The following is a 23,420-nucleotide window of genomic DNA, read 5'->3' on the forward strand; positions in this document are numbered from 1 at the left end:
CTCCACCTCCTAGGTTCAAGGATTCTCGTGCCTCAGTCTCCCAAGTAGCTGGGTTTACAGGTGCATGCCACCACACCTGGCTAATTTTTGAAGTTTTAGTAGAGATGGAGTTTCGCCATGTTGGCCAGGCAGATCTTGAACTTCTGGTCTCATGTGATCCACCTGCCTTGATCTCCCGAATTGCTGGGATTACAGGTGTGAACCCTGTGCCTGGCCTTCTGCTATTATTTTGATTTTCCTGCTGGGAACAGAAGGCTCTATGAGGGTAACATGAGAAGTCTTGTCATTTTCCCATTATGTTTCTTTCTAAAGTAATGAACTAGAATTTTGGATTGCTGGTCAATCTCTTATGATCTTGGTGAAAATGACATAGAGAGCATTCAGAGCAAGGAGAGAAGGAGGAAAGGGGTGTAGAGGACACGCTTTTCTCCTTGACCTGAGATATAGGACGACTGGTAGCCAGCATCTTCCTGGTCTTGAAGAGAAGAACCTGCTGTCGATGGGCCTGGGGGCTGCTCTGTTTTCCTGGGAGCTGTTGGCCACTTTGATTCTATAGACTGGACTTGGAGAGTGACTCTGCATTCATTTGCCAGCTTGTGCTTCAGTTTCATTCGTATTTTAATTTACTTCCATTTCTTTCCACCCTCTATTTTGACTCCTTTAATCTCTTACTATTCTCAGAGAACCTGAGTAATCACATGTAAAAATAAAATTTCTGCTCCTGGGATGCCACATTTAGATGTGGGGCTGTGAATGACTGATAGCTGTAGGCTGTTTTAAGGGCCACGGCATCCACTGCTCATTTGTAAAAACTTACTTTCCTGCCAGTTTCCTGCCAGAACCAATGCAAATCAAAGTGTCAGTTTCTTGACTAAAATAACATTTTTTCTTCCTTCTGCAAAAAGAGGTTTTCTGCAAAAACCTTTCTCATGCCCCTGGAGAGATGGAATAGCAGTGTGCCCTTTGACACTACAGGAAGAGATAATTACTCCTTCTCCCAGCCATAGCCCCTCCTGGATTCTGCACTTGACTGAGTGGAGCAGAGACCCACGCTGGCAGTCCCTGGGGGCACATGCTCCAGGCCTATGAGGGAGCTTTGAACTCCGATCAGAAGGGCTCCAGCTGCACATTATTGGAAAAGGCCAGGGTTCCGGTCAGAGTGACACAACTCCTTACGCCTCTCCTTACCTACCCGTGACACCCCTAACACACATACACACATATGTACACATGCACACACACTCACATTTGCACATATGCATATGCATACACATTCATAATACAAACATAGATACAAATACACACATGTGCCCCTCCACATACACACTCTCACACACCTTTGTGCACACATATATACACCCATACACATACAAACACTACTCCAAATAAGACTCTAGGCTGCATTTGTGCTGATGCTGCATATAATAAAGCCAATTCATTTTCCTTTGCACTCTAGGTAAACCTACACAAGCTGACTTCATTTAGGTGCAAGGAACATAAACAGCCAGGAATTTATCTTCTTAGTTGTACCATCAGGTTATTAAAGATCTTTCAAGCAGATGCCAATATCGAGCCACATTCCCCCAAAAAATAAAAAGTCAAAAAATTGAAAAACAAAAACCATATTTTTTTCAGTATGAGAAAAACTTGATGGTTTAATTCAATTCCTTCCTCCCACCCACCCTCATTTGTCACGAGTTTTATCACAAGTTCAAAAAATAAGGCATGACCATGTTTAATCTTTCGGATGACTGTTTCTTTGCAATTTCTTCAAGCCTTAACAATTTTCCATTATGTCTTCCTTACAAAGATAAATGAAGGCGCATAACAAGCCTGTGGGGGTTGAGAAGTCTGGGAGGTGAGAGAGAGTGGGGAGAGAGAAAACTAGAAATGAACTAAGCTGAACACAAGCAGGCAAACCTAGGTGCCTTGTCTTAGATTTAATAGCAGGTCACCATGATTTACAAGTCAAGATCTCATTCCTTGTATCTTATATCCCCAAGACATGAGGAGTGGAAGGAATGAAAATGCCATTTATTTCTTACCTCAATGACTTATAGGTTTTTAAGGAGGTTCTCTTGGACATCAGAGCAAGTTGCCCTTGACAGATGCCTCTGCTACGTATTTGATTTCACATTCCCACTAAGGAGTGCCAAGCAAAATCTGTTATGTTTTAAATTGCCATATAATTTCTGCTCCCTTCCCTCTACTCTACCAATACGCCCAACTAAAAATAAATCATGCCAAGGTCTTTTAACCACACTCTTTAAATTGAAACATGCATAAGGGGCATTTGTCAAGCAGACATCTGGAGCCATGGTTTAGGAAGAACTTTACCAGGTAATGTTCAATTTTCCTTGACAAAACATGGAGTCTGGTCCATCTGGGAGGGCATTCCAGGGTGATCTGAGGTGGCTGCAGCGCTTCCTTTTGCATCTGATATAGACAAATGACCTGTGAGGATACAAAGGGCTTTTAAAACTATCTAGTCATCCACCGGGTCAATTGAATCATCAGGCATAGATGCTGCCTCTGCCATATGGTCCAGGTCCAGCTGATGCAGCTTACAGAAATAGCCTCTGAAACTAAGGTGACTGAACATGAAAAAAGAAAAAGAAGAAAAAAATCTTAAAAATCAGGCTTAGTTCTTTCTCTCTTGAAGTTTCTGTATTGGTCAATCTAAGGAAGATATTTTCTGGAAAAAAATAATCTGTCTGCCAGACAAGGAAGATGGTTATTACAAAATCATTTTTGCTTTCTTTTTCTCTTCCTCCTTCCTTTCCCTCCTCCTGTTCTTTCTCTTCTCAACTCCTTCATCTCTTTCTGTATTTCTCCCTCCCACTCTCCTCCTTTCCTTCTTCCAGGACATAGGAGAGCTTTGGTTACACAGAATGCACCAATTTTTGCTCTTGCTTGATTTGGGAGAAGAGAGTGCCTGAGCAGACAGAGGCAGTGTGTCTTACTGGAATGGCGACAGTAGCAGGAGCTCTGAAGGAGAAGGAGAAGCCAGAAGGGTGGGAGGAAAATTCCAGAAGACCGATCAGTCTCTTGCTGAGAAAGGAGACGAAGGGGGTTGAGAAGTGAGCCATCTAAGAGGAACTTCAAGAGCTGGATTTCTGGGCCAAGAAATCCTTAAACTCCAAACAAGGGAAGTTTTCTAGGGAGATTGTGGATATAGCTTCTGAGGGGAAGCTATTTGGAACATGGAATTTAGAACCAGATAACGGCTTTGTTCCTGTTTAGAGTGTAATACTCACGGCGCCTTGTGTCTGATGAGGACAGTAGTAGAATTTCAAAAATTCCCCTGAAACGAATCAGTTGGCTAACATCTGGCAGGCCATGGGGCACATGCGATTAGAAGTGAGGAAAAAAATGTTAATGCGACTCATATTTTTATGGAGTGAGAGGGTCTCCACCTCATTTCTAGCTTCCCTTCCCTCCTTTGAGGGCAAAGAGTTCAACATTTAACAGCCGAGAAACACAAAGATCATGGAGTAACACCAACACATTTATATTGATTTCCTGGCCTCAAGAAAGGGCATTTCTGGGTGTCAAAGCCTGGCTTTCTTAGGGGTTTCCGAAAAAAAAAAGAAGAAAATGCCTAGGATATCTTAAAACCTTTTAATCCTGAAAAAATTCAAACACATACACAAGTAGAGCATAGTATAGTGACCCCATCTCCCCATCCTCCAGAGTCAGCAGTGATTCACATGAGCAGACAGAGCTTCCTTTACTCTCCGCCCCTCTCCCCACCCCTAATAGGATTATCTTGATGCACACCCAGGCATCATATTATTTAATCTGTAGATACTTTAGTGTGTATCTCCAAGAGCTATGACTTTCTCTCCTTTTTCAACATGCCCACAATATCATTATCACGCCTAAAAAATTCCAACAATAGTTTCTTAATATCATCCACATTTCATGGATTTTTTGACTTAATTGGTTTGGGAACTTCCAGGCTGGTGGGGAGGGGCTCCCTGATGGGTCATTGGGCACCATGTCAATGCTGCTATTATGTAGTGTCCATAGGTATAATTAGGCCTATGACCTTTTCAGATCCAGACAGCAACTAATGAAAATGCAGAGCAAAGGAAAAGAAAAATGTCCTGACTTAGCAGCAGCAATTCCCCTCAGGCACTGCCTCTTCCTCCCCTTATGCCACGACCGGTTACGATTGCACAATTCCCCCACACCATCCTGTCCCTGGACCGTCTAATCACTTACGAAGCAGCACAGCCTTTGACGGCATTATGGTGTTTCAAAGACAATCTTTTTCTATTTCTAAGTGTGTCACTTGGGTGCAAGCCATTGAAGTCTAGACAATTTTCAGATTGGGCTGTAATGATGGTATGGGGTCAGTGACCAAGATTTGGGGAGAACACTAATGTTTCTTAGAGTAAAAAAGGAGACAAGTGAGGACAAGGAGGCCTTTGTTTCTGGCATAGAATCACTTCAGCGCAGAAGAAAATGGCAAGGATTGAACCCCGAGCGTAGAACTGTCTTCAGCATCTCTGACACAGATGACAGATCAACTGTTTGTGACTGGGAGAAAATGTTTCTTTGCTTCCAGTCTTCACAAGAGAGGTGGATTATGCTGACCATTATTTGGTATCCACACTGAGTGTTGAACTACAGCAATTAACTCAAAGGCTGTTTAGACTATTGTTTGTGGATTCATTTATTTTTTCCAATTTTTAGGCAGAACCAACATCTAAGAGCAATAATTGTCACAGAAATGGACATGGCCTGCAATTGCTCTTTGTTGCAAAATGTTAATTTGAAGAAAGGCCTTTGAGTCTCCTATAGTTGCAGCTGTGTGCTTCAGCAGGGCTTCCTCTGTCTCCCTAATGCATTAGGACCACCGTCATTATCACATTCCTGACACAGAGTGGTTCTGTGTCTGTGCCATCAGGTTGAGCAGCGGGAGGTGACATCGCATTTTGTGTCCCCATGGTAGGCCCAGACATGCTCCCCGGTGGTACCCATCTCAGCTAGCCCTCCTCAGGGACTGTCTCACAGGGTGGGATGTGTCCCTTCTCTTTTTTAAACCAAAATGTACCTATTTGGGCTGCATTTCCTAGACCTTTGCTCTCTGTATGAATATTCGGTGTAAATTACTTCAACACACTTAGTAGCCTTCTCCTATAAATATGAAGTTTGCAGTTCGTATGAGAAACCAGAAAGAAGCAAGATACAGATTTTTGTCTTCCAGGAATTTTAGATCTCTTAGTGACAATGAAACCTGTGCCCAGATAACTAAATCCAGTCTGATCCAATGTCCTGTTGGTTTTATCTCTTAGATGCCACTAGGATCTGTCCATGTTTCTCCATAGCCATCACCCTCTCTGGCCCAAGCCACCGTCGTCACTGACTTGGAGGCTTGCAGTCACCTACATGCGGTCTCTGTGCATCTGTCCTTGCCTGTCTACAGTCCCATGTCCTCCATATGGTAGACAAAGCCACCTTTTCAAAATGGAAATGGTGATAAATCATCCCCTGGCTTAGAGGCTAAAGATTAAAATTCTTACCAAGGCTTTCAAGACCTCTCTCACTCTTTCACCCGCTTTCTTTTATCTCCACCTGAGGCTTCCTCTGTGTCCTGCAGCTTCTGACCATCTTTCAGCCCTCCTCACCAGGCTGTCTCCGCCACAACTGCTTTGGACGGGGTTCCCCTCTGCCTGGTGAACTCTTCCCTCTCATCTGCCTAATTAGTTTCTAGGCATCCCTCAGCTCTCAGCTCAAACATCACTCCCGAGGGACCATCCCAGAGAGCCACATAGCACCATGCTCGTCTCCTCTGCAGCAGTGATCACACTTGTCATTTTACACTTACTGTGGGGTGGCTCCATGTTTGTCTCTCCAGGCTCATTGGATTGTAGTCGGTGTGGAGCATAAGAACAGGGACCACTGCTCTGTTCATCACTGCAACCCTCGTGCCCAACACAGTCGCTGCTGTATGGTTTGTGGAATAGATAGTTGAAGCAAGCACTCTATCTCAGGGGCAGAAGTCATACCAAGACAGACGGAATCGTGGCTGTCGACATGGAAGGGAGAGAGGGAGGGAATGGAGAGGCGAGAGAGACTTTGTGGTGGTGGAACTGAGGTGACTTGGAAATCACTAAAGGTAAGAAGAACTTGAAGATGATTTGGCCTTTCCAGGCTTGTTGGCTATTTCCCCATAATATGTTGCTTAGCACACCTGTCCCAAGAGTTGATTCATAAATGGGAAAAAGGATTCCTTGGACAAATACATTTGAAAGCGTTCTAGTCTAAATCTCTCTTTTGGAGCTCTACAACATAACCTAACATATATTAAAGACCCTTTATGATTATAGAAAGAAAACCTTCTTGACTTGAAACAAGGAAATCAGAGAAAAGAGCTGGTTGGGAGGTGAGGAGCATGGGGAGGAAAATTACCCTTTCTGATGTGTTGAGTAAAAAGGCCAGTAGATTTCCAAGAGGGGATGTTAAACTGGGCATTGCCAATGTAGGTCTTCAGATGAGGGAACAGATATGTGAAAATGCTCCTAAAACATACAGCAGAATTGTTTATTCAGGCATGAACATGCCAGTCTTTTAAGGGAAAGGGCTTTCTGGAGATACAGTCCTTTTGCCCACAAATTGTCTCGGAGGAAAGTTCAGGCACGGGAGCACACTGGGAATTTCTTAGGAAGCAATAGATATTTTTATAAGACTCATACTATTTAGCAGAGTGGCATGGTCTGCTGGTTGCCTACACAATGTACTCTCTCTCTCTTTTTTATTTGTGAATTATATTATTTGGGATAGCAAATGTGTCCAGGTAAAAGACTGCTTACCCTAAACTCTCTTGTAGTTAGGGGTAGCCAAGAAACAACAATAACAACAGCAAAAAAAAAAAAAAAAAAAGCAGATGGCAGGACTTTCTATTAAGCTCTTTAAAAGAAATCAATATCAATGTTAATAGCAGCATTATTCATGATAGACAAAAGGTGGAAACAACCCAAATTCATGACAGTTGAATGGATAAACAAAATGTGGTATTTATAGGCAATATTGTTCGGTTCTAAAAAGGAAGAAAATTCTTACACATGAGACAGCATGGATGAGCCTTGAGGTCCTTACATCAAAGTAAAATATGCTAGCCACAAAAGGACAGATATTATATCATGCCACTCACCTGAGGAACCGGGAGTGGTCAAGTTTACAGAGGCAGAAGGTAGAATGATGGTTGCCAGGGGCTGTGGGGAGAGGGTGATATGTTTGGCTGTGTCCCCACCCAAATCTCATCTAAATTGGAGCTTGCATAATTCTTGCCTGTCATGGGAGGGACCTGCTGGGAGGTAATTTAATCCTGAGGGTGGGTCTTTCCTGTGCCGTTCTTGTGATAGTAAGTCTCATGAGATTTGACGGTTTTAGAAAAGGGAGTTCCCCTACACAAATTTCCTGCCTGCCACCATGTAAGATATGCCTTTGCTCTTCCTTCGCCTTCTGCCACGATTGTGAGGCCTCCCCAGCAATGTGCAACTGTGAGTCCCTTACACTTCTTTCCTTTATAAATTACCCAGTCTTGCATGTGTCTTTATTACCAGCATGAGAACAGACTAATACAGAGGGGAATAGGGCGTTAATGTTGAATGGGTACAGAGTGTCATTTTGGTATGATAAAAAAAGTTCTAGAGATGGATGATGATGATGGTGGTTACACAACAATGGAGATATGCTTAGTGCCACTGAACTGTAAATCTAAAAATAGTTCAAATCAAAACTTATTATGAATATATATTTACCATAATAAAAACAACAACAATAAGAGATTTAAACATTCTTAAGTTAAAAAAAAAAAAAAGAGATTCACTTGACTGGGTGGAGTGCATTTTTCTTTTTCTTCTCTCTGCCCTCATCCTAGATTTAATGACTGCTGCTTAGGCAGCCTCCTTCATGTGGAGACAAACTTGAGTAAATAAGGAGGCAGCAAAGATAATATAAGCCTAAATTCCTAGTGACTGTGAAACACTGTATCAGTTTCAATTTCTTAGCTCTCTTTTGTGTAGAAGAGAGAAACCTGTATCTTGTTTGAACTCTCATTTTAGTTTTCAGTGAGGTACCTCTAAACCTAACCTTTTTTTTGAGACGGAGTTTCACTCTTGTTACCCAGGCTGGAGTGCAATGATGCAATCTCGGGTCACTGCAACCTCCGCCTCCTGGGTTCAGGCAATTCTCCTGCCTCAGCCTCCTGAGTAGCTGTAAACCTAACCTTAATGACTACAGTAGGCAAACACTCATTCTTTTATTTGTTGACTTATAATTTCATAAAACATATATTGAGCTGCTACTATGTTCGAGGCACTGGAGATACAAAAGTGAAAAAAGACCAGGCACAGAGGCTCATACTTGTAATCCCAGCAATTCAGGAGGCTGAGGTGAGAGGATTGCTTGAGGCCATGAGTTTCAGATCAGTCTGGGCACCATAGCCAACCTCGTCAATATGAAAAATAAAACATTTAAAAAATGGGCCTGGTGTGGTGACATGCAACTGAAATCCCAGCCACATGGGAGGCAGAGGTGGGAGGATCATTTGAGGCCAAGAGTTTGAGATTACAGTGAACAGTGATTGAATGATTTGAATGATTGCACCACTCCATTCCAGTCTGAGTGACAGAATGAGACACTGTCTCAAAAAAAAAAAAGAAAAAGAAAAAGAAAAATATTCTGCTCTCAACCTCAAACCCTTGCTTTCAAAAAGGAAGAACAATAACCAAAAAACCTAGGCAGGACCACTGATGTGATGTCTGGCTGCTTCCTCTGGAAAGCAGGTGAATCATACTTTTTACAGAATTCTTTTTAGATAAAGCCTCTTTGTAAAGAAGTCGACACCTTAATAACTTTCAGGGATGAGACTTTGCCAAGCTCTTGGCTATAGCACGTGGCTGGGTATGAGTTGCGCTATCTATTTCTGGGCTAATTGTATGTTGCTGATGGCATATGTATATTTATTCAATATCAACCCACATTTATTCAAGTCCCACTTTGTACTTGCAGTGAGCAGCAATGAACAATAGGCCTGACTGAAGCCGCAGTGCTGGATCTTATTGCAAACCACAGGCTTTTAAAATTCCCCATTCACTGCAGAGAGTCTTCACGGAGGGAAAGGACTAAGATCCCTATTGATAACTACAGACACCATGATGACCTCATTGTCTCTGCCTCTCTCCACCGCCAGAGTGTCTCTCAAGGTCCCTGGGTAATGGTGACACTAACAGGCTTCTTTGCAGATCGGTCATTAATTTTAATTTTAAAAAGCCTTGAAAATGACATTTGAGCTAAGAGTTAGAAGAATGAAGCATCTGTGCCCAAGAGTGGTTGAGGGGTAAGTGGAGAGGAACAGCGAAGCCACCTTGGACAAGTCTCTTCAAACTTGAGTTCCTCATTTCAGAAATAAAAGTGTTGAATGTGGTTATTTCAGGGTCCTTCCAGAGCTGATATTCTGTGATTTCTAGTTACTAACCTGCATGAATGAAATGGCTTTCTGGAAGATTTGAAATTGTGCCTGTCTGAAGTCCTAGCGCCCTGGGTCACACGGTGTTCAGTCATTTATTCAGTCACTCATGCATTCATCCACTGAACATTGATCGGGTGCTTCCCAAGTGCCTGCTCTTAGGTGCAAGAACTGTCAAGATGGATATAACACAGTTGCTACCTGAAGAAGTGATACTCTCTCATGAGGCACAAATACACTATGAGGCGGTAAGAGTTTTAATAATGATGAGAACGCAAAGGAACAAATACCTGTGGTAGGTGGGGATGGCTTCCCCAAGGCAACTAAATGAGAGTCATGAGGGGCCATTCATGTTAAGGATTTTTGTTCATTTTCTGGTTGATACAAGGGAATAATCAAAAGTAGTTTCTTGTATTTTCTTTTTTAATTGAGATGGAGTTTTGGTCTTGTTGCCCACACTGGAGTGCAGTGCACCACCTCGGTTCACCGCAACCTGCACCTCCTGGGTTCAAGCAATTCTCCTGCCTCAGCCTCTCAAGTAGCTGGAATTCAGGCATGTACAACCACGCCCGGCTAATTTTTAGTAGAGATGGAGTTTCTCCATGTTGGTCAGGCTGGTCTCGAACTCCCAACCTCAGGTGATCCACCTGCCTCGGACTCCCAAAGTGCTGGGATTAAAGGCGTGAGCCACTGTGCCTGGCCCAGAAGTAATTTCTAAAAGTATGTCACTTTCAAGGAGAGTTCAGGGTAAGAAAATCAAGGAATTGTTCATCTTCATAACTTGGTGGAATGTGACAGTAGAAATTGAAGGCAGTCCCAGGAAGATTCTATGGGCTCAACAGATAATCATTCCTCCTGTCTTGCACTGTTAACTTAACACAGTAACATGCTTTCACACGTTATAGAATCCAATGTCAAATGCTTCGTTTAGGTCCTAATTTTCAATAGCGTAAAAACGCAGAGGGGTAAGGCATTGAACTTAGACCTAGGTCAAAGCCCAGTCTTAGTAACCTTAGGCTGGTTACTTAACCTATCTGAATCTCAATTTATTATTCCATGAGATGAGAACAATACTGCCTACTTTTTTAGGGTTATGGGAATCAAATAAGCTAATGAAAGTAACATTTTTGGAGTTTGTTAGTGCAATTATGATTAGTTAGTGCAAGAGATTTTTAAAACTGAAATCTCTCCCCACTAGACTGGGAATACTGAGAGGGCAACAGCTCTGCTTTTACTTCCCCTCGTATTGACAGAGCCTAGCACAGTGCCTGGCTTATAGTAAGAAGTGATGATGGTGATGATGACAATGACGTTCATGTTTTCTTGTAAGACACGTTGGGTGATGATGAGGGACACCCTTTCAGGATTTCCCTCTGCAATATTTGTTAAAGGACTCAGAAGTCAAATGCAGTGGCGCATTCTGTTTGTACAGGCCTTATTCTGGGCTTCACACTGACATGCAAGGAGTTTCATAGACGTCAGCTGGATCAGGCGAATTCTCATAGACTATTAGGTTCACAGAGCTGGTTCACTTCACAAGTACGGTTCAGTCATCCATTACGAACTTTATAGCCAGCCACCGGATTGTTTGAGTGATACTCTCTCATTTTCTCTGGGGCTAGTCTCTGTAGGAGTTTTCTAAAGCATGGAGTTTGGGAAGGAGAATATTAAGCCTAAGTATTCTTCTGCTACTTGGATTAAATGTATTCACATAACTTCCTCTGTCAGACTTGAAAGTTAAAGACACATCTTCACTGGACCATTTCAAAATACAATTTTGGTGTTTTAGGCCTTATTCTCACTAGGATATGCAAAGGGAGGTGTCTTTCTGAAGCATACTTTTCTGCTTGACAATTCCTTTTTGAACATAAAAGAAAGTGGCCCTTTCCTATTTTTTTTCCCTTGAGAGTAAACCTTTGCCTACACTTTCCTGGAACAATCTCAAGATTATTGTGTCTTACAAAAAACATGGGCTTTAAAGTCAGACAGTTCTCAGTTCCAATTTGGGCTTTCTGACTTAAGTGTAAAAATGTGGACAAGTGACTTAGACTTATTGTGCCTCAGGTTCTCTATCTATAAAATGGAAATAATAATATCTACTTCAGAGGGTTATTATAAATGTCAGAAAATTGAGGACATTTTATTTGCCACAGTTTCTCGTATAGGGACTAATACACTTATTTGGAAGGAATACATGGATAAGGATAAGCCACTTTGGGTAGAGGGCGAGATCCTCAAGAGCAAGCTGAGATGCATAATATGATTGATACACTGAATTGTATTAGGTAAGAAAGGAGGACTTTATTTAGCTTGTAATTTGGGGCAGGTGAAACAGAAAGGGGGCGGGAGGAGAAACAGTGAGGGGTGGAGGGAGCTATGTTATTTGCTGGGCTCTTTCTGCATTTCTCCAAAGATCTCCCCTTCCTACTCCCTTGCAAAATCTGTAAATTTGATTAAATTCACTGGATTGGTGTGGAAACAAGCAAAGGGGGGCTGGCTTTCCAATTGGGCAGAAAGAAAAGGCAGCAGGCGTGAATGCAGAAACCAGATGCCGAGAGATTAGACTCTAAAACTCCAGGAATTCATGGAAATTGAGAAGAAGGCTTTGAACTTTCACAGGTTTTTTTTTTCAGAGTTGGGAGGTTTAAGCCAAGTTTACTAGAGCTCAAGGGACAAGGAAATCCCACCGGATAGCCAGGTTCATGAGGATTTGAGTTAATGTCCCTAAACAATGTACTACACACTGATCACCTAATAATTGGGGGCTACTATCTTTGGCTGCAACCAAATTCAAAATTGAGTAGTGTTTCACTCGAATTGTTCTTTCACTGCTGGGGGCTGAGCCCAGACCCAAGAAAAGAGATGCAAAAAGTAGCCACTTTCTTTCCAGCCACCCCGTTGCTGGGGAGTATCTGCACCTGAGTCCAGACACCAGCTTTTTGGTCTCAGGATAACTAGCTGGTGAGTTTTTGACACATCTAAATCTCAGCTTCAGGTTTGATGTTTGTTTTTTTAAAATTAGTTTCCCAACAATGATCTCAAAGGATGTCAGATTTGAATGGACAGTGGAAGTGCTTTGCCAACTGTAAAGTATTATCAAAGAGTAGTGGTAACTGTTATCCTGACCCCTCTGGCCACACCCTGCAAGCTGCAAGGTGTGGACTTATCTGTCCACACCTTGGACTCCCTGTCTGCTCAAGACTGTATCTCTTTGCCTAAGATAGTGCCTAACACAAAGAAAGTACTAAAAAAGTGTTTGTTGAGTGAATAAATGACAGTTTACAGCACCTTTCTATTTTAAGATAACCACATTGATAATGGACCTTTTGGTACTGTCTCCATAGCATCTATGCTGACACTCCCATGTTCCTCTGACTCCCCACTTCCATTTCCTCCCCTTTAGCTAATGACCTTGTCCACTGCCTTATGGAACACTTAAAAACTAGTTACTGCAATTCTTCCTCTTGAACTAACTTTGTGCATCCGCAGTTTCTGTTTCTTATCCCCAACCCAAACAATCTGGTTTCAGCCCTGCCACTCGACTAAAATTATCCCCAATAGTTGATGCAAATTCACCGATTGGAAAGCCGGTGACCTTTCCTCAGATCTTATTCTCCTTCACATCCTTGCAGCACGAAAGACACTGTGCTCACATCTGCTCTCTGGAAGTGTCACCTCTTGGCTGCTTGACTCCACCACCCCAAGTCTCCTCATGCCCTTCTGAACCACATATGGTTGCATATCCTTGTTGGTTTCCTTTCCTTCCTCTATCCATCCCCACCAGTGGACCAAATAAGCATTCCCTGCTCAGCTGGTCTCCACCGGGCTCCACCCTTTCAGCCTGTCCCACATGTGCCATCCTCTGGGCACCAGCGGCTGCACTGGTGCCTTCCTGCCTAGACACCTGCTTCTCATGAGCTCCAACCACTGCTTGATTCCTAAGCAAGGGCATTCTGTATTCTTGGTGCTTGGGATCCACCACCACCCACCGTTAGCCTGGGCAGATCTCCCCTTCATGAAGCTGGAGGGCAGGAGCTAATGTCCCTTCCTCAATCTCCCTTCTCGTGGAATCCATCACAATGTCCTCTGGGATCTCTGTGAAGGTGATCCACAGATCTTTTCTCTGGCTTTTATTTACCCTCAAACAGCAGCTCTGCGGCTTCCTAGCTCTTTCCACATGAAGCTCCTGCCACTTTCTCAGACCCAACTCCACTAGAATCACATCCATTTTCTCACATAACCTGGAGTCACTTTCACAACCAGTGATACCTCCGTTTTCCCCAGTTTTTCTTTGGTTCTGGTTTTCAATTTCACCTTTGATTCCTCCTGTTACTTCTATTTCTGCCTACTCTGTTCGATTATACTAAAACAATTGTTTCCTCTTCTCCATAATGTCCTTTACACTGCCCTTTTTTCCATCCCCGTCCTATTTTCATTCCAACTCCAGTTTAGTTCATCATCTCTAGTCTGAATACCATAGTCCCCAACGCATCAGGAGGGGGTAAGGTTTGGTTCTGCATTTGGGGTTGGGCTGTCTGGGTTTGCGTCAAGGCCTTGCTGCTCCTTACTGCATATTAAAGGGCTTGTCCTGGTTCCTAGCTGCAAGTGCATGGCCTGCTTCCTTTCGCTGCTTGAATCCTAGTCTTCCTTCATGTCTCAGTTTGCCTCCCTTTTCCATGCAGCCTCCCTCACCCAGCTAGCTCACACTGCTTTTGTGTTCCTCTGAGACACACTGATACTTGTGTATTAACAGTACCATGTCCTAGTTAGAAAACTTATATCAGACTAGAATAATTCATTCAGCAAATGTCTACCAAGCTCCTTCCTAGGCACTGGGAGATACTGTGGAACAGGACATATAAGAAAGCTTATATTCTAATGTGTGTGTGTGTGTGTGTGTGTGTGTGTGTGTGTCTATGAGAGAGAGAGACAGTTAACAATCACATAAGTATGTAAGCAATCAAGAAGGTATCCAGTGATAAGTGCAATGATAATTTAACAGTGATGGACTTGAAAGTGTTTGATGGTCTATTTTGAGTTAGCTGTCCAGAAAAGCGTTTTCTGAAAGGGGGACATTTAAACTGAGATCTGAGTCATAAGAAGTGTCAGCCCTGGGAAGATCTGGGGAAAACATTTTCTAGGTAAAGAAGATAGTAAGTGGAATGCCTCAAGAATGGAACAAGCTTACTGGTTGCAAGAAGAGAAAGAGGGCGATTGCCTGCTGGGATAAGGAAGGGCTGATGAGAGAGGTGGTCCCAAGGGTGGGCAGGTCTCGGGTCGGGCATAGCCTTGTAGCCTCAGGTAGAGGCTACAAGCATCTGTTGTTTCCTGACTTTTTATGATTATGATTATGATTATTATTATTTTTCGAGACTGAGTTTCACTCTTGTCACACAGGCTAGAATGCAGTGGGGCGGTCTTAACTCACTGCAACCTCTGCCTCTCAGGTTCAAGTGATTCTCCTGCCTCTGCCTCCCGAGTACTTGAAATTACAGGCAACAGCCACCAAGCCCAGCTAATTTTTGTATTTTTAGCGGAGATGGGGTTTCACCATGTTGGCCAGGCTGGTCTCCAACTCCTGACCTCAGGTGATCCATGCATCTCAGCCTCCCAAAGTGCTGGGATTACAGGCATGAGCCACCACACCTGGCCAGTAGGTTCTAGATTTAAGCTTAGGAGTGATGAGAAGAATTTGAGGATTTTAAGCCAAAGAATAATATACTTTAACTTATTTTAAAAGTATCACTCTGGAGGTGGCTGGCAAGATGGCTGAATAGGAAAAACTCTGGTCTGTACCTCCCAGCGAGATCAGTGCAGAAGGTGGGTGATTTCTGCATTTCCAACTCAGGTACCGGCTCATCTCATTGGGACTGGTTAAACAGTGGGTGCAGCCCAAGGAGAGCGAGCCAAAGCAGGGTGGGGCAATGGCTGAACTAATTTACACTCCCACTAAAGGTGAAAAAGTGTTCCTATTTCTCCACATCCTCTCCAGCACCTGTTGTTTCCTGACTTTTTAATGATCACCATTCTAACTGGTGTGAGATGGTATCTCCTGCGGTTTTGGTTTGCATTTCTCTAATGACCAGTGATGATGAGGATGATGGACTTTTTTTCATGTGTTTATTGGCCACATAAATGTCTTCTTTTCAGAAGTGTCTGTTCATACCCTTTGCCTATTTTTTGATGGTTTCTTTTTTTTCTGGTAAATTTGTTTAAGTTCTTTGTAGAATCTGGATATCAGCCCTTTGTCAGATGAATAGATTACATAAATTTTCTCCCATTCTATAGGTTGCCTGTTCAGTCTGATTATATTTTTATTTTTGCTGTATAGAAGCTCTTTAGTTTAATTAGATCCCATTTATCAATTTTGGCTTTTGTTGCCATTGCTTTTGTAAAGTGTGAAGACAAGATTAGAGAAAAAAGAATGAAAACAATCAAACAAAGCCTCCAAGAAATATGGGACTATGTGAAAAGACCAAACCTACCTTTGATTGGAGTACCTGAAAGTGATGAGGAGAATGGAACCAAGTTGGAAAACACTCTTCAGGATACTATCCAGGAGAACTTCCCCAACCTAGGCAATGCCATTCAGGACAAAGGCGTGGGCAAAGACTTCATGACTAAAACACCAAAAGCAATGGCAACAAAAGCCAAAATTGACAAATGGGATCTAATTAAACTGAAGAGCTTCTGCACAGCAAAAGAAACTATCATCAGAGTGAACAGGCAACCTACAGAACGGGAGAAAATTTTTGCAATTCTGACAAAGTGCTAATATCCAGAATCTACAAGGAACTTGAACAAATGTACAAGACAAAACCAAACAATCTCATCAAAAAGTGGGCAGAGGATATGAACATACCCTTCTCAAAAGAAGACTTTTATGCTGCCAACAAACATATGAGAAAAAGCTCATCATCACTGGTCATTAGAGAAATGTAAGTCAAAACTATAATGAGATACCATCTCACACCAGTTAGAATGGTGGTCATTAAAAAGTCATGAAACAACAGATGCTGGGGAGGATGTGGAGAAATAGGAACACTTTTACACTGTTGGTAGGAGTGTAAGTTAGTTCAACTATTGTGGAAGACAGTGTGGTGATTCCTTAATGATCTGGAACCAGGAATATCATTTGACCCAGCTGTAAGGCTGATCGCCTCACCAGGAGCTCGGACACACCCATACTTCTCTGCGCCTAAAGACTGTCACCAACCTCTGCACTCAGCACCTCGCCAAAATTTAAAAGAAGCCCCCGCAAACCTGCTCAACAGCAGTTTGTCCCATCCACGTCCTGCTTCCCCTGGGCAGCTTGCTCACCGGAAATCCCACCTACCTACCAAGGGCAGCTCTCCCCATCCACGTCCTGTTCCCTCATAGCCAATCAGGACACCCTCACTCACTATAAAAACCCCACACCTCCGGTAGTTGAGTGCGACTTCCCTGGCCCCTTTCCCCAGGACCATGGAACCTCACCCGGGAGTTGAATAAATTGGCATTTAATTTTCTTATGCTAGTCTCGGCGATAACCCTTACACCAGCAATCCCATTATTGAGTACATACCCAAAGGATTATTAATCATTCTACTATAAAGACACATGCACACGTATGTTTATTGAAGCACTATTCACAATAGCAAAGACTTGAAAGCAACCCAAATGCCCATCAATGATAGACTAGATAAAGAAAATGTGGCAATATATACCATGGAATACCATGCAGTCTTAAAAAAGGATGAGTTCATGTCCTTTGCAGGGACATGGATGAAACTGGAAACCATCATTCTCAGCAAACTACTACAGGAACAGAAAACCAAACACTGCATGTTCTTACTCATAAGTGGGAACTGAACAGTTAGAACACACGGACACAGGGTGGTGAGCATCACACACCAGGGCCTGTCAGGGGGTGAAGGGCTAGGGGAGGGATAGCATTAGGAGAAATACTGAATGTAGATGATGGGTTGGTGGGTGCAGCAAACCACTATGGCATGTGTATACCTATATAACAAACCTGCATGTTCTGCACATGTATCCCAGAACTTAAAGTATAATAATTAAAAAAAAAAATCACTCTGCTCTGCGGAAAAACAGTGGCAGATCAACCAAGTAAAGACAGAGAGTATAGTGAGGGGTTATTGCAATGGTCTGAGCATGTGATGATGGTGAGTGCAGAGAGAGAGAAAAGGGTGCAAACTGGGGATATTTGGGAGACAAAGCTGGTGGTCCTGGTTGAGTGATTGATGTTGTTGCAGAGAAGATGTGAGAGACCAAGGGGGACGTCTTGGTCTTGGTTTGGGAAGTTGGGTGGTAAGCGTTTGTGTTTACTGAAGTGAAAGTGGCAGAGGCCTGATTGGGGCACAGGCTAAAGTATTTCAGAGGAGAGAAAAGTCAGTAGGACTTGCATGGCCAGGGTGACTTCATAGAGGGGGCGAGACAAACAGACTTGAAAGAGGATTAGGAGACCAGTGAAAAGGATGGGTCAAGATCCGGGGAAAACCAAGGTCTGCTTTGGACATGTTAAAGTTCAAGGTGTCTACTAGACCTCTAAGTGGGGATGCTGTCTGAAATATTTTCATTCACTTTTTTATGTGTGCATTTTTTGCTTTGCAACCTAGAGAGCAAGCAACTCAGGGTCAGGTATTGTGTCTAAAATTTTTTGCATTTCTCACAGTGCTTGGGAAAAGCCCTAAGTATAGCAGGCCCTCAGATTAGAATGAATGGATATATTAGATCAGAGGCATTGGAAACAGGTTTATAACGTTGAGAAAAACCCACACTGAGACAATGGATCACTCACCAAAGCTAGTTTACTTCCTGCAGGAAGGGTGCAACTCGCTGGCAGTCTTGCCTCAAGAGCACACCTGAACAAAGGAGACAGGGACATTTCTAACTTTCATAACCTGACGTAATCGCCCTACTGCTGTGTCCAGTTTCCATTGGCTGGATCAGGACCACATGTTCTGTGCTTGAACCGCTTGGCTGAAAACTTGGAAATTTTCTACAGCGGTAAAGGCAGGGGAGAACAAAGGAAAAGAGGAAGTAACTTGAGGAATGCTTAGAGAAGCGATAACATTTCCAAATAAAGAAGGGGAATAAACAATGACCTAAGACTTGCCTGGGCTTGTCTGGGCATGTTAGGGCAAATATCTAGATTAAAGTGTAAGAACTAAGAACACGGGATGCACTTATTTCTTTGGTATGACTAACAGCTGCTTTAAGATTAGTAGCAAAAAGCTTTAAAGTAAATTAACCTTTGAAGAAACTATTATTTATTCGTAATGAACTAAGAGGAAAGCTTTGAAGAGGAACCTTTTATTTATTCTTACTTCCTACAAGAGGGAAAACTAAGGACTAAAGATGACTAACGATGGCAAAACTAAGCCTTTCCTAATTAGCTCCAGTAATTTTTTTGCACTCAAATGTCATTAGACTCTGGAGAGTTAGTACTGGGGAAGAGAGAATCCTAAAGAGCTTTGGAGTCCAGAATTCACTGCAGAGGAACTTGTGACACAATTTCTGACCTTCTCCAAAACCTCAGACTTCCAAACAATGGCCTTCTCTGTTCATGATTGTGCTGGGTCTATGCGTTCTGATTTGTCTTCTTGCCTGCGATGGTACCCCAGGTTCTACTCCCTGCTGGACTCCTCTAATACGCCTGCCCTCGCTGATTTCCAGTCTTCATTGCCTGAGGAACTCTCTTTCTTTAGCAAAAGCATGTAATCAGGAACCTATTTAGCACCCTGCTAAGTAGGTTAGGGAGCTAGACATGCTCCTGGCCTCAAGATTTCTGAAATTCTTAGAATCTTTTTGCAGACATTGTCATGGCGCACTCATTTCCATCACCATCTTCAGAGGGTTGGGGAGGTGATAGTGAGGACATCGTTCAGGCTTTGCAGCATGTGCTTGGATATGGGTGTTAATCAAAAGCAATGCACATCTCCTGGGCTCTCTGTGTTTCAGTGAAGTGGCTGAGAGAAAATGCTTTGGAATCAAACAGACCAGGCTCTGAATCCTGACTAGACTTTTCTAGCTATTTCTCTAAACCTGTTTCCTCATTTGGAACATAGGCTTTTAAAGATCTACTTTGCAGTGTTGTCAGTTATAAACGAACAAACCTAAGTAGGGTCACAGTGGCCGACACAGCATTAAATAAATGGTAACTCTTGCTATTATTATTATTACTTGAGACAGAGTCTTGCTCTGTTGCCCAGGCTGGAGCGCAGTGGTGCAATGTCAGCCCACTGAAATCTTCACCTCCTGTGTAGCTGGGAGTACAGGTGCGCGTCATCACACCCAGCTAATGTTTTGTATTTCTAGTAGAGATAGGGTTTCACCATGTTGGTCAGGCTGGTCTTGAACTCTTGGCCTCAAGTGATCCACCTGCCTCGGCCTCCCAAAGTGTTGGGATTACAGGCGTGAGCTACCACGCCCGGCCTTCTACTATTAATAAGACTGGACACACCATGTAGAATACTAAGAAGAGACTGAAAACAGGCATAGATACAGCGAGAAAGTGCTGATAAAATCTTTTAGACACGAGAGAGGACAAAAACAGAAAAAGGAAGAGTTGTTGCAGGTGTAAGTGGTGAATGCACACGTGGAAATCTAAAGGCTGTGTTATCAGTCTGATTCAATTCATGGGACCCTGATAAGGGAAAGGTAATATTTCCTGGAACTCACTCCATCAAGAACACAAAGATTTTATGACTTCTGTTCTTCCAGACATGCACAAAGCCAACAACACAACAGATTATCTTTCCCAAATCCCTTCTTTAGAAAGCTTTGCAGGTAAGGACAGTATCTCTATGTAAATATCCACTCCAGGGGGTCATGACTGCCTCCGGGGTCAGGAAATGGCTCTCTGAAGAGTTTGCTGGGCTTTGTGGTTGGATGCTAGGGCTAAGGATTGCATTAAGTTCTTCGAATAAACCTGTAGTTTGGCAAAAAGGCTTTCCCCCCGGGCGGCTGAATAATTTTTAGATGATCCAGCTGGCACATCATGGAAACGTGCTAATGAGTCAGGAATGATCTTCTAAGACTCCCCCGCTCACCACATGCACCGCCCCCCTTGCTCAAGGGTAGAGAATTTCCAGGGAAGCCAGTGAAAGATTTATGAGCCTAATCCTGGAAAAATTTCTTCTCCATCTACTCTTCTCAGCAGGGGTGCCAGCAGCCCTGGATTTGGGGTGTGAGGGGTAGAGAGGGCAAATTAGAAGGGAACAAAAATGCTGACTCTGCCTTGCAGTGCTGGAGAAATGAGCGACCATAGAAACCACCTAATTAGGATTCCACTGTCAATGAAATATTCAAGGTCTATTTTGGAGTTTGTCGGCCTGTAGGCCCCATAGTGCTTCATGGACGAATCTGAGGAGGCTTGGAGCACGGTGGCTTGTGGCGTATGGAATGGCGGAAAGCTTGCTTCAACTCTGGGTTGGGAGGAGTCTGACAGAGGAGTCTTCCTCCTCCTCTGACTTTAAGGGGAAGAGGGGGAGGAGGCTGCAGGCATTTAGTGGCGTGGGGCAGTGTCTCCTGTCACTCTGTACACTTCCCTCTCCACGCCCTGCATGTGCCATCTCTTCTTTGGGTGGGCTGACGTCCTGGTCTGGAGGGCTACCTTGTCTTTCTTATAATTCCAGGCTCCTTTTATAGAAAAGCAAGGGGATGGGAGCTGGGTCACTGGAGAATATCTATAACAGGGTGCTATTCTTTGGTTAAAAAAAAAAAAGCTCCCGTGTGCATTCAAAATGATTTTAAAAGATATATAAAAAGGCAAAATAGAGTAAGAAAATTCAGTCCCTCTGGCTCACTTTCAGTCGTGGATGGGCAAAGGGAACAGAGCTATCAGGAGTGATTATTTGCCACAGCTTTCCCATTTTTTTGTGCAGAAAAATATTTTAGTTGTAAAGGTTGGGAAAACTAGGCTATTTGAGCTTCAACTTGTATGTCTTCCCCCATCCTGTTTTCTGTAAAGACACTGCTAGAAATGGCCAAAAAGGATGTCAGCTCTGGAGGAGGCTTCAGGCGCTAGTGGAACCCATGGTGAGTAATGAAGAGAGGCATAAGCCACAAGAAAGGCTCTTCTCTTGATTGACATGGATTCCATTCGGCATATTCTTTCCTCGTTGTTTCAGGTAACCTCAGTTCCAAGATGGGGAGGCCCTCTTGTCTCAGATGAGAATGGTCCTGGGCTAACCTTTGGTTTGCACTTCCCTTAGACCCTCAATGGCTACTGCCACCAGGGCACAAGGATGGCCTTCCTACCTGCGTCTACTTCTACCCAAAGCTTTCCAAACATAGACATACTGTTTAACAGGTAAAAGGGAACTTCTTTTTTTTTTGAGACAGGGTCTTGCTTTGTCCCCGAGGCTGAAGCGCCCTGGTGCAATCACAACTTACTGCAGACTCAACCTCCCAGAGCAAGCAATCCTCTCACCTCAGCCTCCCAAGTAGCAGGGACCACAGGTGCTCACCACCATGCTTGGCTAATGTTTACATTTTTTGTGGAGATGGGGTCTCCTGGGTCACACCCTGTGTGGCCCAGGCTGGTCTTGAATTCCTAGACTCAAATGATTCTCCTGCTGCAGCCTCCCAAAGTGTCAGGATTGCAGGCATGAGCAACTCCCCAGCTGGAAATTTTGATAATATAATTTTGTGTAACTATTGACAATCTTGGTGGCAGAAAGGGCATCCATTCCATTTCCCTTCCAGAAATTTCCAAATGGTCTCTGAAGATCTCAGAAGTAAGACTCTAATTTTTGCTGACGAAAGGGGTTTGACTAGCTAACTCCACTGCTGAATTAATGTTTAAATTTTGAGTACATCTTTTTCTAGGTTATAAGTGGACTGGTCTTGAAAAATATTCAAATTTTAACCAAATAGCTAAGAAAACTCAAATTTGACTACAGGCTTCAGGTTCTTAACCATATGTCCTAGATTTCTGGGATAGTCCCAATTCCAAATATTCAGTATTGTGGTCAGACAAGTATTTCGGTTCAGGAAGTATGAAGACTGCCTCAGGGGAATAGGTAGGTGGTGTGTCATAGCCCTTGTTTGCATTTATAGTTTGCTTATATGGAGAGCAGATTTTGGGGCAGCCTTCCAAAACACCAGTATCTGAATTATCTGTTTAAAATTATGAAAAATACCAAGTCATCCAATGTCAGGACTATTTTCAGTTTCCTGTTCCTATGTTCAACCTGAGCCCAAACACAATCTATTTAATAAACCATTTCTGCCTACCTGGCTAGCCCTAGAGATGAACAACTGTGATTAATCCAGGAAAGATTCCATTTAACACGTATTCACTCATGGCCAGATATGCCCTGGGTTCCGTATGAGGTGAGGGATGCAACAGCAAAATAGTTCTTCTTTCAAAACCAGAAATAAAAATAATTAATAAGCTTCTGATAATGGTTCATCCCACGCACTGTCAATTTATCTTTTGGAGGAAGATCAAAATGAATTAACCATAGAGAAGTGGAGCCAGAGGGCACAGGTTAAGATTTGACTGTGAGAACAAAATTTTTAATTAGGAGTTTTGATTTCTTCTCATGAGATCTGCAGGAGTCCAAACCTTATCGACACTTGGGAAAATCCAATGGATATATTTTTTAATAACCCCATGCTCTTTGCTAACAGGAAACAGAAAAAGACTGCTTTTTAAAATTTTAATTTGGAACTGGGTCTGTTGTAAATTAGGATGACACCACTAAACAGTTTCAGATATAAATTACTTTCAATGATTTTTTTCCCCTTTCATCTAGAACAGGAGATTGTATTTCCTGTTGATAAAAGGAAAAAAAAAGCCACTGTACTTACCAACCTCCCTGATCCAGCCAATCCCTCTGGCCTTGAGTCTGAGGCAGTTTAAAAGCAGGGCTCCAGACCACCCACTTTCAGGATCTCTAAGGTGGTGCTGGAGTTAGGCTGAGCTGAG

The sequence above is a fragment of the Callithrix jacchus genome, chromosome 2 (assembly GCF_049354715.1).
Source record: "Callithrix jacchus isolate 240 chromosome 2, calJac240_pri, whole genome shotgun sequence".
Lineage (NCBI taxonomy): Eukaryota > Metazoa > Chordata > Mammalia > Primates > Cebidae > Callithrix > Callithrix jacchus.